The following is a 19,539-nucleotide window of genomic DNA, read 5'->3' on the forward strand; positions in this document are numbered from 1 at the left end:
GCTGCGGAATCTCTCGTTAGCGAATTCTCCTCCATTTGGGAGAGTACCCGATCCGCACTCCTTCAGTCATCCGAGCGGATGAAAAAACACACTGACAAAAAACGCCTGGATCCTCCACAATTCCGTCCTGGAGATAAAGTCTGGCTCTCGTCCAAGTATGTCCGGCTCAAGATTCCTTCCTACAAGTTAGGGCCTCGGTTCATCGGCCCACTGGAAGTTATCAAACAAATCAACCCAGTGGCCTATAAATTGAAACTCCCGGCCAACTTGCGGATCCCTAACTCCTTCCATGTATCTCTCCTCAAACCCGTGGTACTTAACTCTTTTTCCAAGTCTACAGGTAAGGGTAAGAGGAAAGACCTTTTTTCTAGTGCATTGGAAGGGGTTTGGTCCTGAGGAGAGAACTTGGGAGCCCCGGGAGAACATCCATGTCCCTCTCATCCTTGATAAATTTCTGTCTGGCCTAAAATAGGGGGGGCCTAAAGGGGGGGGTACTATAGCGTCGGCATCCCTGCCTCCTGCTAGGCAGGGACGCTGTTCCCCTCACCTCTCCGCTCCGTGCCCGGCGTCCTCCTCCCGCTCTGCTGGCAGCGCGCGCTGCTTCCCGGCCACTGTGCTTAGGGCGCGCGCGCGCTTCCCCTCTCTTAAAGGGGCCGCGCGCGCCGTCCTAAGGAGTCCCCGGCCAATGGCCGGAGGACCTCACCATATATAAGGCACCTCCTCCAAAATGGAGGTGCCCGAGCAATGTTGTAGCATAGTTCATCACTCTGCTTCAGCCCTCAGGTCCCGTCTCCAGTTACCTGCCAGTTTCCTGCCAGTTTCCTGTCTGATACCTACCTGACTCGTGTCTATCTGCTGTTATTCCTGCGGTCCGACAGTCTGCCTACCAGCCCTGCCAGTCTGTCTATGGATCCGGCTGCTCGCTCACCTGGGAGCGCTCACCTGCTACCTGCCTGCTAGCCTACCTGGAGGCTCTGCCGTCACGTGCTGTGACCACCTGCCTGTCCAGAGAATCTTACCCGCTCACCTGGGAGCGCTCACCGGCTACCTGCCCACTAGCCTACCTGGAGGCTCTGCCGTCACTTGCTGTGACCACCCGCTTGTCCAGAGACTCTCGCCCGCTCACCTGGGAGCGTCCACCCGCTACCTGCCTGCTTGCCTACCTGGAGGCTCAACCGTCACTTGCTGTGACCACCCGCTTGTCCAGAGACTCTCGCCCGCTCACCTGGGAGCATCCACCCGCTACCTGCCTGCTAGCCTACCTGGAGGCTTAGCCATCACTTGCCGTGACCACCCGCCTGTCAAGAGACTGCCCCCGTCACTTGCCGTGACCTCCTGCCCTCTTACCCAGAGACTGTCCCCGTCACTTGCCGTGATCTCCTGCCCTCTTACCCAGAGACTGTCCACGTCACTAGCCGTGACTGCCTGCCCGCCTTCCCTGGGTGTCACCCGCTTCCTTACAAGGACTGCCCCTTTGTATAGTTGCTCTGTGGTTCCACCTCCCAGACCCGTTACAACGTGGAGGTCCCAGTAGCTTAACAACACGGTTTGAATGCCCCTTGGAACAGACGTGGAGGTCACAGTAGCTTAACAAGACGCTTTTAATGCCCCTTACAAGAGTCATACAGTACAGCATCTTATAAATACTATTCCCATTATTGGGGAGTGGGTCTCCCATAGTATTTGCTTATGCCTTCCAAGCAAAAGCTTCCAAAAATTAGGACGTAGCAACTTGCAATGCCACTTACAAGAGCCATGCATTACAGCATATTACAAACATAAGTCCCATTATTGGGGAGTGGGTCTCCCATAGTATTTGCTTATGCCTTCCAAGCAAAAGCTTCCAAAAATTAGGAGGAAATGCAATGCCCGTTTGAAGACTCGTGGAGGTCTCAGTAGCTTAACAAGATGGTTTTAATGCCCCTTACAAGAGACGTGGAGGTCAGAGTGGTATAGCAAGACGCTTTTAATGCCCCTTACAAGAGACGTGGAGGTCAGAGTGGTATAACAAGACGCTTTTAATGCCCCTTACAAGAGACGTGGAGGTCAGAGTGGTATAATAAGACGCTATTAATGCCCCTTACAAGAGACATGGAGGTCAGAGTGGTATAACAAGATGGTTTTAATGCCCCTTACAAGAGCCATACAGTACAGCATCTTATAAATATTATTCCCATTATTGGGGAGTGGGTCTCCCATAGTATTTGCTTATGCCTTCCAAGCAAAAGCTTCCAAAAATTAGAATGGAGCAACTTGCAATGCCCCTTACAAGAGCCATGCAGTACAGCATATTACAAACATTAGTCCCATTATTGGGCAGTGGGTCTCCCATAGTATTTGCTTATGCTTTCCAAGCAAAAGCTTCCAAAAATTAGGATGGAGCAACTTGCAATGCCCCTTACAAGAGCCATGCAGTACAGCATATTACACACATTATTCCCATTATTGGGGAGTGGGTCTCCTATAGTATTTGCTTATGCCTTCAAAGCAAAAGCTTCCAAAAATTAGGACAGAGCAACTTGCAATGCCCCTTACAAGAGCCATGCAGTACAGCATATTACAAACATAAGTCCTATTATTAGGGAGTGGGTCTCCCATAGTATTTGCTTATGCCTTCCAAACAAAAGCTTCCAAAAATTAGGACGGAGCAACTTGCAATGCCCCTTACAAGAGCCATACAGTACAGCATATTACAAACATTATTCCCATTATTGGGGAGTGGGTCTCCCATAGTATTTGCTTATGCCTTCCAAGCAAAAGCTTCCAAAAATTAGGACGGAGCAACTTGCAATGCCCCTTACAAGAGCCATGCAGTACAGCATATTACAAACATAAGTCCCATTATTAGGGAGTGGGTCTCCCATAGTATTTGCTTATGACTTCCAAGCAAAAGCTTCCAAAAATTAGGAGGAAATGCAATGCCCGTTCGAAGAATCGTGGAGGTCCCAGTAGCTTAACAAGATGGTTTTAATGCCACTTACAAGAGACGTGGAGGTCAGAGTGGTATAACAAGACGCTTTTAATGCCCCTTACAAGAGACGTGGAGGTCAGAGTGGTATAACAAGACGCTTTTAATGCCCCTTACAAGAGACGTGGAAGTCAGAGTGGTATAACAAGACGCTTTTAATGCCCCTTACAAGAGACGTGGAGGTCAGAGTGGTATAACAAGACGCTTTTAATGCCCCTTACAAGAGACGTGGAGGTCACAGTGGTATAAGAAGACACTTTTAATGCCCCTTACATGAGACGTGGAGGTCAGATTGGTATAACAAGACGCTTTTAATGCCCCTTACAAGAGACGTGGAGGTCAGAGTAGTATAACAAGACGCTTTTAATGCCCCTTACAAGAGCCATACAGTACAGCACCTTAAAAATATTATTCCCATTATTGGGGAGTGGGTCTCTCACAGTCTTTGCTTATGCCTTCCAAGCAAAAGCTGACAAAAATAAGGACGGAGGAACTTTCAATAGTGGCAACACGGACCACGGTCACCCTGGTGGTATAGTGGTGGTGGAGGCTGAGGATAAGGAGAAGAACATAAAACAGCCGAAATGAGGAAGTGTATACTAGAGATGAGCGGTGTTCGACTAGAACTGTTCGCCAATCTCAAATTCGAGCTGTTTTGGGCGGTGTTCGAGTAGTTCGACGAACCCGAACGATTTGCAAAAAATTCGGCTGTTCGAGGTTATGTTCGATAACTGTTCGTGCACCAAAAGCGTGTCCTGCATGTCTGGCGCTATTTAGAGCACCAATCATGCAGGGATTGTCTGCCACTCACTGTAATGCCACAGCCATGGTGGTTGTGGCATTACAGTGATTGCCCAAATCGATGGGAACAGTGCCAACAGTGAAACATGAAAAGCCGGCAATTCAGCAGCGGCATACACCTGTACCCGACAATTTAGAACCGAAAGAATAGAGCTTCACACATAGATTAGATAGATATAAACATGTCAGCCACATATATACGAAGTACAGTGAAAGTGCTGCTTACTGTACTTGTCATTTAGCGTAAAGGATTTATCAAAAAAAATAATAGTGTTTTCGTGCACCGTCTCTTTAAAAAAGCCGGCCGGCAATTCAGCAGCGGTACCCGACAATTTATAACAGACAGAATAGAGCTTCACACATAGATTAGATAGATAGAAACATGTCAGCCACATATATACGAAGTACAGTGACAGTGTTGCTTACTGTACTTGTCATTTAGCGTAAAGGATTTATCAAAAAAAATAATAGTGTTTTCATGCACTGTCTCTTTAAAAAAGCCGGCCGGCAATTCAGCAGCGGTACCCGACAATTTATAACAGACAGAATAGAGCTTCACACATAGATTAGATAGATAGAAACATGTCAGTCACATATATATGAAGTACAGTGATAGTGTTGGTTACTGTACTTGTCATTTAGTATTAAAATAAAGGATTTATTATTAAAAAAATTGGCGTGGGGTTCCCCTTAATTTTAGGCTCTAGCGGAGGTTAAGCAGACGGCTGGGGCAGATGTTTGAAGCCTGGGAAGGGGGTAATACCCACGGAGCTTCCCAGGCTACTAATATCAGCCCCCAGCTGAATACATAGCCTTTACTAGCTATTAAAATGGGGGACCCCCCAAAAAAAATGACGTGGGGTCCCCCCTAATTTAATAGCTAGCAAAGGCTAGGCAGACAGCTGGGGGCTGATATTAATAGCCCAGGAAGGGAGCCATGAATATTGGCCCCCTCCCAGGCTAGAAACACCAGCCGTAAGCCGCCCCAGAAATGGCGCATTCATAGGATGCGCCAATTCTGGCACTTAGCCTCGCTCTTCCACGCTGCCCTGGTGCGGTGGCAGGGGGTAATAGGGTTGGGGTTGATGTCAGCTTATAATGGCAGCTGACATCAAGCCCAGGTTAGTAATGGAGAGGCGTCTATAAGACACCCCCATTACTAACCCCATAGTCAAAGTTAAAAAAAACACAAACACCCAGAATAAAGTCCTTTAATTGAAATAAAGACACAATCCTTTATTGTTCTAAATTAAACCATACTTACCGTCACGCCCATTCCAGCTGAAGCCAACGATCTCCTGCAATAAAAGAAAAATAATAAAGCAACCTCATCCTTACCTTTCCATGGTTCCCACGACAGCTTCAGCTCTGCTACATCGAGATGACAGGCTGGACCGCAGCAGAACGCTGCCATCCAGCCTGTCATCCCGCAGACACTGAGAAGCGCAGGCTTGCTTGCGCTGCTCAGCGTCTCTCTGTGACGACATCCAGATGAGCCGAGTTCATGTCCAATGAACTCGGCTCACCTCATGCACGTCACTGACAGCGTGGGAAAATTCTCACGCTGAAGCGGTGAGTGCAGGAGAATTCTCCCACGCTGTCAGTGACGTGCATAAGGTGAGCTCATGTCCAATGAACTCAGCTCACCTCCTGCACGTCACTGACAGCGTGGGAGAATTCTCCTGCACTCAGCGCTTCAGCGTGAGAATTCTCCCACGCTGAAGCGCTGAGTGCAGGAGAATTTTCCCACGCTGTCAGTGACGTGCATAAGGTGAGCTCATGTCCAATGAACTCAGCTCACCTCCTGCACGTCACTGACAGCGTGGGAGAATTCTCCTGCACTCAGCTCTTCAGTGTGAGAATTCTCACACGCTGAAGCGCTGAGTGCAGGAGAATTTTCCCACGCTGTCAGTGACGTGCATGAGGTGAGCCGAGTTCATTGGACATTAACTCGGCTCATCTGGATGCCCTCACAGAGAGACACTGTGGAGCGCAAGCAAGCCTGCGCTTCTCAGTGTCTGCGGGATGACAGGCTGGATGGCAGCGTTCTGCTGCGGTCCAGCCTGTCATCTCGATGTAGCAGAGCTGAAGCTGTCATGGGAACCATGGAAAGGTAAGGATGATGTTGCTTTATTATTTTTCTTTTATTTCAGGAGATCGTTGGCTTCAGCTGGAATGGGCGTGATGGTAAGTATGGTTTAATTTAGAACAATAAAGAATTGTGTGTTTATTTCAATTAAAGGACTTTTTTCTGGGTGTTGTGTTTTTTTTAAATACTTTACTAGAAATTCATGGTGGTCATGTCTAATATTGGCGTGACCCCATGAATTTCGGGCTTAGGGCCAGCTGATAATGCCAAGCTGGCCCTAACCCCTTTATTACCCAGTGAGCCACCGCATCAGGGCCCTGGATGAGTTGGGTACAGCGCCAGAAGATGGCGCTTCTATGAACGCGCCATTTTCCGGGGTGGCTGCGGACTGCAATTTGCAGCGGGGGTGGCCCAGAAAGCTTGGGCCTCCCTGCGCTGCGGATTCCAGCCCCCAGCTGCCTAGTTGTACCTGGCTGGACACAAAAACAGGGCGAAGCCCCACGTCAATTTTCTTTAAATTATTTCATGAAATAATTAAGAAAAAAAGGGCTTCCCTTAATTTTTTTTAAATTATTTCATGAATTTCCTGAAATAATTTAAAAAAATTGAAGTGGGGCTTCGCACTATATTTGTGTCCAGCCAGGTACAGCAGGCAGGAACGGGCTGCCCCCATCCACCAGCTGCCTATTTGTACCTGGCCGGACACAACAATATAGGGAAGCCTAATTAAAAAAAAAGTACGTGGGGCTTCGCCCTATTTTTGTGTCCAGCCAGGTACAACTAGGCAGCTGGGGGCTGGAATCTGCAGCGCAGGGAGGCCCAAGCTTTCTGGGCCCCCCCCCGCTACAAATTGCAGTCCGCAGCCACCCCGGAAAATGGCGCGTTCATAGAAGCGCCATCTTCTGGCGCTGTACCCAACTCATCCAGGGCCCTGGTGCGGTGGCTCACTGGGTAATAAAGGGGTTAGGGCCAGCTTGGTATTATCAGCTGGCCCCAAGCCCAAAATTCATGGGGTCACGCCAGTATTAGACATGACCGCCATGAATTTCTAGTAAAGTATTTAACCCCTTAAGCCCCGCGGGTGGTTTGCACGTTAATGACCGGGCCAATTTTTACAATTCTGACCACTGTCACTTTATGAGGTAATTACTCTGGAACGCTTCAAGGGATCCCCCTGATTCTGAGATTATTTTTTCGTGACATATTGTACTTCATGATTGTGGAAAAATTTCTTCGATATCACTTGCGTTTATTTGTGAAAAAAATGGAAATTTGGCGAAAATTTTGAAAATTTTGCAATTTTCAAAATTTGAATTTTTAAGCCCTGAAATCAGAGAGATATGTCACACAAAAGAGTTAATAAATAACATTTCCCACATGTCTACTTTACATCAGCACAATTTTGGAACCAAAATTTTTTTTTGTTAGGGAGCTATAAGGGTTAAAAGTTGACCAGCGATTTCTCATTTTTCCAACAAAATTTACAAAACCATTTTTTTAGGGACCACATCACATTTGAAGTCACTTTGAGAGGTCTTTATGACAGAAAATACCCAAAAGTGACATCATTCTAAAAACTGCACCCCTCATGGTGCTCAAAACCACATTCAAGAACTTTATTAACCCTTCAGGTGCTTCACAGGAATTTTTTGAATGTGGAAGAAAAAAATGAACATTTAACTTTTTTCACAAAAATGTTACTTTAGACCCAATTTTTTTTATTTTCACAGGGGTAACAAGAAAAAATGGACCCCAAAATTTGTTGTGCAATTTCCCCTGGGCACGCAGATACCCAATATTTGGGGAAAAAATACTGTTTGGGCGCACGGCAGGGCTCGGAAGGGAGGAGCGCCATTTGACTTTTTGATTGTAAAATTTGCTTGAATAATTAGCGGACGCCATGTTGTGTTTGGAGAGCCCATGTGTGCCCAAACTTTGGAGCTCCCCCACAAGTGACCCCATTTTGGAAACTAGACCCCCCAAGGCACCTTTCTAGATGCATAGTGAGCACTTGGAACCCCCAGGTGCTTCACAAATTGATTCGTAACAATGAAAAAGTGAAAAAAAAAACCACTTTTTCATTTTTATGAATCAATTTGTGAAGCACCTGAGGGTTCCAAGTGCTCACAATGCATCTAGATAGGTGCCTTGGGGGGTCTAGTTTCCAAAATGGGGTCACTTGTGGGGGAGCTCCAATGTTTGGGCACACAGCGGCTCTCCAAACGCAACATGGTGTCGCTAACAATTTGAGCCGATTTTCCGTTAAATTTGTTAGAGGACACCATGTTGCATTTAGAGAGTCCCTGTGTGCCCAAACATTGGAGCTCCCCCACAAGTGACCCCATTTTGGAAACTAGACCCCCCAAGGCACCTATCTAGATGCATAGTGAGCACTTGGAACCCCCAGGTGCTTCACAAATTGATTCGTAACAATGAAAAAGTGAAAAAAAAAACACTTTTTCATTTGTATGAATCAATTTGTGAAGCACCTGAGGGTTCCAAGTGCTCACTATGCATCTAGATAGGTGCCTTGGGTGGTCTAGTTTCCAAAATGGGGTCACTTGTGGGGGAGCTCCAATATTTGGGCACACAGCGGCTCTCTAAATGCAACATGGTGTCCGCTAACAAATTTAACGCAAAATTGTCTCAAATTGTTAGCGACACCATGTTGCGTTTGGAGAGCTGCTGTGTGCCCAAACATTGGAGCTCCCCCACAAGTGACCCCATTTTGGAAACTAGACCCCCCAAGGCACCTTTCTAGATGCATAGTGAGCACTTGGAACCCCCAGATGCTTCACAAATTGATTCGTAATAATGAAAAAGTGAAAAAAAAAACACTTTTTCATTTTTACGAATCAATTTGTGAAGCACCTAGGGGTTCCAAGTGCTCACTATGCATCTAGATAGGTGCCTTGGGGGGTCTAGTTTCCAAAATGGGGTCACTTGTGGGGGAGCTCCAATGTTTGGGCACACAGGGACTCTCTAAATGCAACATGGTATCCGCTAACAAATTGAATGGAAAATCGGCTCAAATTGTTAGCGGACGCCACATTGCGTTTGGAGAGCCCCTCTGTGCCCAAACTTTGGAGCTCCCCCACAAGTGACCCCATTTTGGAAACTAGACCCCCCAAGGCACCTTTCTAGATGCATAGTGAGCACTTGGAACCCCCAGGTGCTTCACAAATTTATTCGTAATAATGAAAAAGTGAAAAAAAAAAACACTTTTTCATTTTTATGAATCAATTTGTGAAGCACCTGGGGTTCCAAGTGCTCACTATGCATCTAGATAGGTGCCTTGGGGGGTCTAGTTTCCAAAATGGGGTCACTTGTGGGGGAGCTCCAAAGTTTGGGCACACAGGGACTCTCCAAATGCAACATGATATCCGCTAACAATTTGAGCCGACAATTTGTTAGCAGCTGACGGCTGGTGTTTCTAGCCTGGGAGGGGGCCAATGTTCATGGCTCCCTTCCTGGGCTATTAATATCAGCCCCCAGCTGTCTGCCTAGCCTTTGCTAGCTATTAAATTAGGGGGGACCCCACGTCATTTTTTTTGGGGGGTCCCCCATTTTAATAGCTAGTAAAGGCTATGTATTCAGCTGGGGGCTGATATTAGTAGCCTGGGAAGCTCCGTGGGTATTACCCCCTTCCCAGGCTTCAAACATCTGCCCCAGCCGTCTGCTTAACCTCCGCTAGAGCCTAAAATTAAGGGGAACCCCACGCCAATTTTTTTTAATAATAAATCCTTTATTTTAATACTAAATGACAAGTACAGTAACCAACACTATCACTGTACTTCATATATATGTGACTGACATGTTTCTATCTATCTAATCTATGTGTGATGCTCTATCTTTCTGTTCTAAATTGTCGGGTACCGCTGCTGAATTGCCGGCCGGCTTTTTTAAAGAGACAGTGCATGAAAACACTATTATTTTTTTAAATAAATCCTTTACACTAAATGACAAGTACAGTAAGCAACACTATCACTGTACTTATTATATATGTGACTGACATGTTTCTATCTATCTAATCTATGTGTGAAGCTCTATTCTTTCTGTTCTAAATTGTCGGGTACAGATGCTGAATTGCCGGCCGGCTTTTTTAAAGAGACGGTGCATGAAAACACTAATATTTTTTTTAATAAATCCTTTACACTAAATGACAAGTGCAGTAACCAACACTGTCACTGTGCTTCTTATATGTGTGACTGACATGTTTCTATCTATCTAATCTATGTGTGATGCTCTATTCCTTCTTGTCTAAATTGTCGGGTACCGGTGTATGCCGCTGCTGAATTTGCCGGCCGGCTTTTTTAAAGAGAGTGTCTTCTGAGCAGTTTGTCAGCTTTTGGACACCTTTGCAGGTGTTTTCTATGTGTTTCTATGTGTTTTTGTTTGCCTGCCATTGGTTTTAACGGTGTTCGACGGTGTTCTAAGGTGTTCGACGAACAGTTTGACGAACAGTTCCTCGAACATCCCGGTGTTCGACGAACCGAACCGAACCCGAACACTACGGGGGTGGCTCAACACTAGTGTATACCCATGTGTGGGTGTGAAGCGGTGCATGTGAATACACCTCCCGAAATAACACAGTGGATTTGACTTTATGTTACTCTGCTGTCATTTGGTGGTGATCAGAAGTCTGGCCCAATCCAGCCCTTGTTCATTTTGATAAGGGTCAGCTTGTCAGCATTGTCAGTTGACAGGCGAGTGCGCTTATCAGTTATAATTCCCCCAGCGGCACTAAAAACACGCTCCGATAACAAGCTAGCGGCAGGGCAGGCCAGGACCTCCAAGGCATACAGAGCGAGTTCTTTCCAAGTGTCCAGCTTGGATACCCAATAATTAAAAGTCACAGAGGAATCACGGAGGATGCTGGTACGGTCGGCAAGGTACTCCCTCACCATCTTTTGAAACTTTCCACTCCTTGTGAGAGTACCCCGTGCCTCAGGGTCTGTCCGAAGGGAGGGTCTGAGAAAACTGTCCCAGAACGTTGACAGTGTTCCCCTGCCTCTGCTGGATTGGAGTTGCCTCTCTCTCGCTTGTACGCTTTGGTTGGTCAACGAACTGTGACCTCTGCCGCTGAAGTTCTGCAGCAAGGGCCTTCTGGCACTGGCCCATTTTTGTAGACGTCTCCACCTCAGGAATAAGAGAGTGAAAGTTCTCCTTGTAGCGGGGGTCTAAAAGTGTCACCAACCAGTAATGACTGTCACCCAACATTTTGACAACGTGAGGGTCACGGTTAAGGCAGCGTAACATAAAGTCAGCCATGCGTGCCAGACTGGTAACGGGCAAGATTTCCGTGTCCTCACCAAGATGACGACTGACCATGCTCTCCTCCTTCTCCTCCTCCTCCCCCCTGTCCTCAGGCCACCCACGCTGAACCGACGGTATGACACTTGTACAGGTACTACCGTCTACAGCGCATGATAACAGCTTCTGTTCTTCCTCCTCCTCTCCCTCATTGTCCCCCAATGCACGCTGGGATGAGATGAGGCTGGGCTGTGTGTAATCGCCCACTACGGCTTCTTGATCCATCTCATCATACTCTGGCTGCAATGCCTCCTCCTTAATTCTCTGCAGAGAGCGTTGCAAAAGACAGACAAGTGGGATGCTGACACTAATGATGGCGTTATCGCCACTCACCATCTTGGTGGCCTCCTCAAAGTTTGTCAGGATGGTACATATGTCAGACATCCAGTTCCACTCATGAGGTCTTATGTGTGGAGTCTGACCTGAATATCGACGGTCTTGTTGCAGCTGGTACTCCACAACTGCTCTCTTCTGCTCACAAATCCTTTGCAACATGTGGAGGGTAGAGTTCCAACGTGTGGGGACATCACACACCAGTCGGTGTGCCGGAAGCTGCAAATGCTGCTGCAACACAGCAAGGGCGGCGGAAGCTGTAGCCGACTTGCGAAAATGAGCTGACAGGCGACGAACTTTCACGAGCAGATCTGGCAACTCGGGGTACGATTTAAGAAACCACTGAACCACGATGTTAAGCACATGAGCCAGGCATGGTACGTGTGTGATCTCGCCTCGCCTCAGAGCCGCCACCAGGTTACGGCCATTGTTACACACGACCATGCCTGGATGTAGGTTCAGCGGTCTCAGCCACAGATCTGCCTGCTCTTTCACAGCTGTCCACAACTCACAAGCAGTGTGAGGTTTATCACCTAAGATTATGAGTTTCAGCACAGCCTGTTGCCGCTTGGCGGAGGCAGTACTGCAGTGCTTCCAGCTTGTAACTGATGTTGTGATATCTGAGATGGAGGCTGAACATGAGGAGGAGGAGGAGGATGATGCACAGGAGCTGTACACTGTGGGGGCAACTCTGACTGACATAGGGCCAGCAATCCTCGGTGTGGGGAGGATGTGTTCCGTCCCAAGGTCCGACTGGGTCCCGGCTTCCACTATGTTTACCCAGTGTGCCGTCAGGGAGATGTACCGTCCCTGGCCACAAGCACTTGTCCACGTGTCCGTTGTCAGGTGGACTCTCCCAGTAACTGCGTTGTTGAGGGCACGGCTGATGTTTTGGGACACGTGCTTGTGTAGTGCGGGGATGGCACACCGGGCAAAATAGTGTCGGCTGGGGACCGAGTACCGAGGGACGGCCACCGCCATAAGGTTGCATAAGGATTCCGTCTCCACCAGCCTAAAAGGCAGCATTTCCAACGCAAGCAGTCATGAAATGTGCGAATTTAGGACTGTGGCTTGTGAGGCGTTAGCTGCGAATTTCCGATTTCGTTCAAAGGTCTGGGATATGGACAATTGAACGCTGCGGTGGGATGTGGACGTGGATGTTGATGCTGTTTCTTGAGAAACTGCCATAACAAGTGAAGACTGAGAGCATCTTTACATGCAGTATGGACAGGGGATTGCCATGCACACCCAACAGGGGGTTCTATTGCACGCACAACAGCGGAAGAAGCAGTGGTGACACCCGCTGACACTGGTCGTGGACCCTGGGTTTTGCCCCACAAAGTCAGGTGCTTTGCTGTCATGTGCCTGATCATGCTGGTGGTGGTCAGGCTGGTAGTTTTGTCACCCCTGCTGATGCTGGCATGGCAGGTGGTACAAATGGCCTTTTTGGGGTTATCAGCAGAGTCTTTAAAAAAATTCCAGACTCTGGAAGACCTACCGCTTGTACTGGCAACGTCCCTCGTGTTGGTGTTATGGGGAACGGTTGCCCGCCTTCTGTCTGCGGCCACCACACTGCTTATTCCTGCCTGTTGGGGTACTCTGCCTCCCTCCCCCTGTGTGTTGCTGGCCTCACTCTGCATGTCCTCCTGCCACGTTGGGTCAGTTACTAGATCATCCACCACCTCCTCCACTTTCACTTGCGCACCACGATGCTCCTTCTCACTTCCTGGCAATTGTGTCTCGTCATCGTCCACCTCTTGTGACAAATTGCCAGCGTCGACTTCCTGTGGCCGTGGCTGTTCAAATATTTGGGCATAGCTACATGGGATCTCCTCTTCCACCACTTTAAGCGTAGCAGGTGAGGGGCACAAATATGGAAATGGACCAGTGAACAGCACTTCAGAGTGTCCAAGTGTAGGATCAATTGCTGTCTGATGACACTCGGCATGGTGGGAGGAAGGAGCATCAGGGTGAGGAGGAGTATGCAGTCGAGACTCACGGCTACTAAGAGTTGACCGTGTGGAAGACAGACCGGAGGTGGTGGTGCCCAGGTAACTGGAAGTATTATCTGCTATCCAATTAATAACCTGTTCACACTGATCAGTTAGTAATAATGGTGTTGTTCTGTGCTTCCATAGTAATTCGGTCAAGAAGTGGGAGTGAGAAGATGTGGCTGTTGGTTGTGGCACATTTTCACCTTGGCCACGGCCCCGTCCTCTGCACGCACCATCACCAGAACGTCCAGTTCCACGTCCCTTGCCACGCGCATTGCCCATTGTAAAGGAAGTAAAATAGCTTACACTCGCCCTGTCAATGGAAAAAGGGTAATAAAAAGTAGATTAGAACAGTGGAAGAGGAAAACCACAGTTCTATTTCTCTGGCCTACACCCAACTCTTTTAAACAATCAGAACAATTAGGGAGAAACTATTACTGTTTTTCCTTACGGAAAAAATACCAAAACCTGAATAATAGAGATTTTTTTACCGTGGAATGGCAAAACCACAGTTATTGTTTACTGGTGTATACCACACTTTTTAAAATATATAGATTTGCGGCTGAACAGTGAGCGACACACTCAAACTGTTTTTTTTTAGATACCAAAGGCCCAAAACTGGATACTACAGAGATTTTACCCGTAGAACTGCAAAACACACTGGGATTTGTCAGGAGTACACCAGACTATTTTCAACAGATATATTTTTGTGTCAGAACACTCCGGAGACACTACTGCGTTTTTTTACTGCAAAAAATGCGAAAAGCAGGATAATAGAGATTTTTTACCGTGGAACAGCAAAACCACAGTTTTAATTTACTGGTGTATACCACACTTTTTAAAATATATAGATTTAAGGCTGAACAGTGAGCGACACACTCAAACTGTTTTTTTTTTAGATACCAAACGCCCAAAACTGGATACTACAGAGATTTTACCCGTAGAACTGCAAAACCACACTGGGATTTGTCAGGCGTACACTAGACTATTTTCAACTGATATATTTTTGTGTCAGAACACTCAGGAGACACTACTGGGTTTTTTTACTGCAAAAAAATGCGAAAAGCAGGATAATAGAGATTTTTTTACCGTGGAACAGCAAAACCACAGTTTTAAATTACTGGTGTATATACCAGACTTTTTTAAAAATATAGATTTGTGGCTGAACAGTGAGCGACACACTCAAACAGTTTTTTTTTAGATAGCAAGGCCCAAAACTGGGTAATACAGAGATTTTACCCGTGGAACTGCAAAACCACACTTCTGTTTCTGTGGCCTATACCAGACTCTTTTCAACAGATATATTTATGTCTGAAAAATCAGAGACACACTTTATTTTTGAGGGGGGGGGGGGACACCAATAGGTTAATAAGACGGGTATTTGTACAGTGTGTAGGAGGAAAAAAAAAAGAGGATTTAGATGAAAAAAAAGGAATTTTACTGGCCCCCGAGACCTGCAGCTAAGTCCAGCAATTTCAGAAACAGGAGCACACAGGACAGTAATGCAGCGCTTGCTAGTATAACCACTGCGTCTCCTATACAGCCTGCCTGCCTGATATCTGGGATGGATATTAGTCCTGAGAAGGACTGTTTGTTTGTTCCGGCAGCATTTACAGACCCTACACTAACTATTTCGCAGGAAAAATCTCTCCCTAGCTCAGCAGCGCTGTCCCTACACTGTCTGATCCGGAGAGTCTGTGTCCAAGATGGCGGCGCCCGGTTTTAAATACTCGAGGCGACGCTCTGCGGCCAGCCAATCACTGTAATACCCACAAACAACATGGCTGCGGCATTACAGTGACTGGCTGGCAATCCCTGCATGTTCATTGGCTCTGTAAAGAGCGCGAAACATGTAGGGCGGAGACCCGAGCTCCCGCCCGAGTAACCCGGAAATGCTCGGTGCTCGCCGAACATCGCGAGTAGCGTGATGCTCGGGCGAGTACCAAGCAGTGTCAAGCATGCTCGCTCAACACTAAATATAATATTTTGCAGTATGTGAGCTGTATATTGTAATATTCTGCAGCAGATGAGCTGTATATTATAATATTCTGCAGCAGATGAGCTGTATATTATAAAACTCTGCAGCAGGTGAGCTGTATATTATACTATTCTGCAGCAGGTGAGCTGTATATTATAATATTCTGCAGCAGGTGAGCTGTATATTATAATATTCTGCAATAGATAAGCTGTATATTATAATATTCTGCACTAGATGAGGTCTATATTATACTATTCTGCAGCAGATGAGCTGTATATTATAATATCCTGCAGTAGATGAGCTGTATATTATAATTTTCTGCAGTAGATGAGCTGTATATTATCATATTCTACAGCAGGTGCGTTGTATATTATAATATTCTGCAGTAGATGAGCTATATATTATAATATTCTGCAGCGGGTGAGCTGTATTTTATAATATTCTGCAGCAGGTGAGCTGTATATTACAATATTCTGCAGCAGGTGAGCTGTATATTATAATATTCTGCAGTAGGTGAGCTGTATATTATAATATTCTGCAGTAGCAGAACTGTTTATTATAATATTCTGCAGCATGTGAGCTGTATATTATAATATTCTGCAGTAGACGCACTGTATATTTTAATATTCTGCAGCGGGTGAGCTGTATATTAAAATATTCTGCAGCAGGTGAGCTGTATATTATAATATTCTGCAGCGGGTGAGCTGTATATTATAATATTCTGCAGTAGATGAGCGGTATATTATAATATTATGCAGTAGGTGAGCTGTATATTATATTATTCTGCAGTAGCTGAGCTGTTTATTATAATATTCAGCAGCATGTGAGCTGTATATTATAATATTCTGCAGCAGGTGAGCTGTATATTATAATATTCTGCAGTAGGTGAGCTGTATATTATAATATTCTGCAGTAGATGAGCTGTATATTATAATATTCTGCAGCAGGTGAGCTGTATATTATAATATTCTGCAGTAGATGAGCTGTATATTATAATATTCTGCAGCAGGTGAGCTGTATATTATAAAATTCTGTAGTAGATGAGCAGTATATTATAATATTCTGCAGCAGGTGAGCTGTATATTATAATGTTCTGCAGCAGGTGAGCTGTATATTATAATATTCTGCAGTAGGTGGGCTGTATATTATGATATTCTGCAGCAGGTGAGCTGTATTTTTTAATATTCTGCAGCAGGTGAGCTGTATATTATAATATTCAGCAGCAGGTGAGTTGTATATTATAATATTCTGCAGTAGGTGAGCTGTATATTATAAAATTCTGCAGTAGATGAGTTGTATATTATAATATGCTGCAGTAGGTGAGCTGTTTATAATAATATTCTGCAGCATGTGAGCTGTATATTAAAATATTCTGCAGCAGGTGAGCTGTATATTATAATATTCTGCAGTAGATGAGCTGTATATTATAATATTCTGCAGCATGTGAGCTGTATATTATGATATTCTGCAGTAGGTGAGCTGTATATTATAATATTCTGCAGCAGGTGAGCTGTATATTATAATATTCTGCAGTAGATGAGCTGTATATAATAATATTCTGCAGTAGATGAGCTGTATATTATAATATTCTGCAGTAGATGACGTGTATATAATAATATTCTGCTGTAGATGAGCTGTATATTATGATATTCTGCCATAGATGAGCTGTATATTAAAATATCCTGCAGCAGGTGAGCTGTATATTATAATATTCTGCAGTAGGTGAGCTGTATATTATAATATTCTGCAGCGGGTGAGCTGTATATTATAATATTCTGCAGCGGGTGAGCTGTATATTATAATATTCTGCAGCAGGTGAGCTGTATATTATAATATTCTGCAGCGGGTGAGCTGTATATTATAATATTCTGCAGTAGGTGAGCTGTATATTACAATATTCTGCAGCAGGTGAGCTGTATATTATAATATTCTGCAACGGATGAGCTGTATATTATAATATTCTGCTGCAGGTGAGCTGTATATTATAATATTCTGCAGTAGATGAGCGGTATATTATAATATTCTGCAGTAGGTGAGCTGTATATTATAATATTCTGCAGTAGCAGAACTGTTTATTATAATATTCTGCAGCATGTGAGCTGTATATTTTAATATTCTGCAGCGGGTGAGCTGTATATTAAAATATTCTGCAGCAGGTGAGCTGTATATTATAATATTCTGCAGTAGTTGAGCGGTATATTATAATATTATGCAGTAGGTGAGCTGTGTATTATAATTTTCTGCAGTAGCTGAGCTGTTTATTATAATATTCAGCAGCATGTGAGCTGTATATTATAATATTCTGCAGTAGATGAGCTGTATATAATAATATTCTGCAGTAGGTGAGCTGTATATTATAATATTCTGCAGTAGATGAGCTGTATATTATAATATTCTGCAGCAGGTGAGCTGTATATTATAATATTCTGCAGTAGATGAGCTGTATATTATAATATTCTGCAGCAGGTGAGCTGTATATTATAATATTCTGCAGCAGGTGAGCTGTATATTATAATATTCTGCAGTAGATGAGCTGTATATTATAATATTCTGCAGCAGGTGAGCTGTATATTATAAAATTCTGTAGTAGATGAGCAGTATATTATAATATTCTGCAGCAGGTGAGCTGTATATTATAATGTTCTGCAGCAGGTGAGGTGTATATTATAATATTCTGTAGAATGTGAGCTGTATATTATATTATGCAGTAGATGAGCTGTATATTATAATATGCTGCAGTAGGTGGGCTGTATATTATAATATTCTGCAGCAGGTGAGCTGTATTTTTTAATATTCTGCAGCAGGTGAGCTGTATATTATAATATTCTGCAGCAGGTGAGCTGTATATTATAATATTCTGCAGTAGGTGAGCTGTATATTATAAAATTCAGCAGGAGCTGAGCTGTTTATTGTAATATTCTGCAGCATGTGAGCTGTATATTATAATATTCTGAAGCAGGTGAGCTGTATATTATAATATTCTGCAGTAGATGAGCTGTATATTTTAATATTCTGCAGCAGGTGAGCTGTATATTATACTATTCTGCAGTAGATGAGATGTATATTATAATATTCTGCAGTAGATGAGCTGTATATTATAATATTCTGCAGTAGATGAACTGTATTTTATAATATTCTGCAGCAGGTGAGCTGTATATTATAATATTCTGCAGCAGGTGAGCTGTATATTATAATATTCTGCAGTAGATGAGCTGTATATTATAATATTCTGCAGCAGGTGAGCTGTATATTATAAAATTCTGTAGTAGATGAGCAGTATATTATAATATTCTGCAGCAGGTGAGCTGTATATTATAATGTTCTGCAGCAGGTGAGGTGTATATTATAATATTCTGTAGAATGTGAGCTGTATATTATATTATGCAGTAGATGAGCTGTATATTATAATATGCTGCAGTAGGTGGGCTGTATATTATAATATTCTGCAGCAGGTGAGCTGTATTTTTTAATATTCTGCAGCAGGTGAGCTGTATATTATAATATTCTGCAGCAGGTGAGCTGTATATTATAATATTCTGCAGTAGATGAGCTGTATATTATAAAATTCAGCAGGAGCTGAGCTGTTTATTATAATATTCTGCAGCATGTGAGCTGTATATTATAATATTCTGAAGCAGGTGAGCTGTATATTATAATATTCTGCAGTAGATGAGCTGTATATTTTAATATTCTGCAGCAGGTGAGCTGTATATTATACTATTCTGCAGTAGATGAGATGTATATTATAATATTCTGCAGTAGATGAGCTGTAAATTATAATATTCTACATCAGGTGAGTTGTATATTATAATATTCTGCAGTAGGTGAGCTGTATATTATACTATTCTGCAGTAGATGAGATGTATATTATAATATTCTGCAGTAGATGAGCTGTAAATTATAATATTCTAAATCAGGTGAGTTGTATATTATAATATTCTGCAGTAGGTGAGCTGTATATTATAATATTCTGCAGCGGGTGAGCTGTATATTATAATATTCTGCAGTAGATGAGCCGTATATTATAATATTCTGCAGTAGATGAGCTGTATATTATAATATT

Source organism: Phyllobates terribilis, unplaced genomic scaffold (assembly GCF_046119375.1).
Source record: "Phyllobates terribilis strain yellow unplaced genomic scaffold, ASM4611937v1 Scaffold_1__5_contigs__length_1240528914, whole genome shotgun sequence".
NCBI classification, from domain to species: Eukaryota; Metazoa; Chordata; class Amphibia; order Anura; family Dendrobatidae; genus Phyllobates; species Phyllobates terribilis.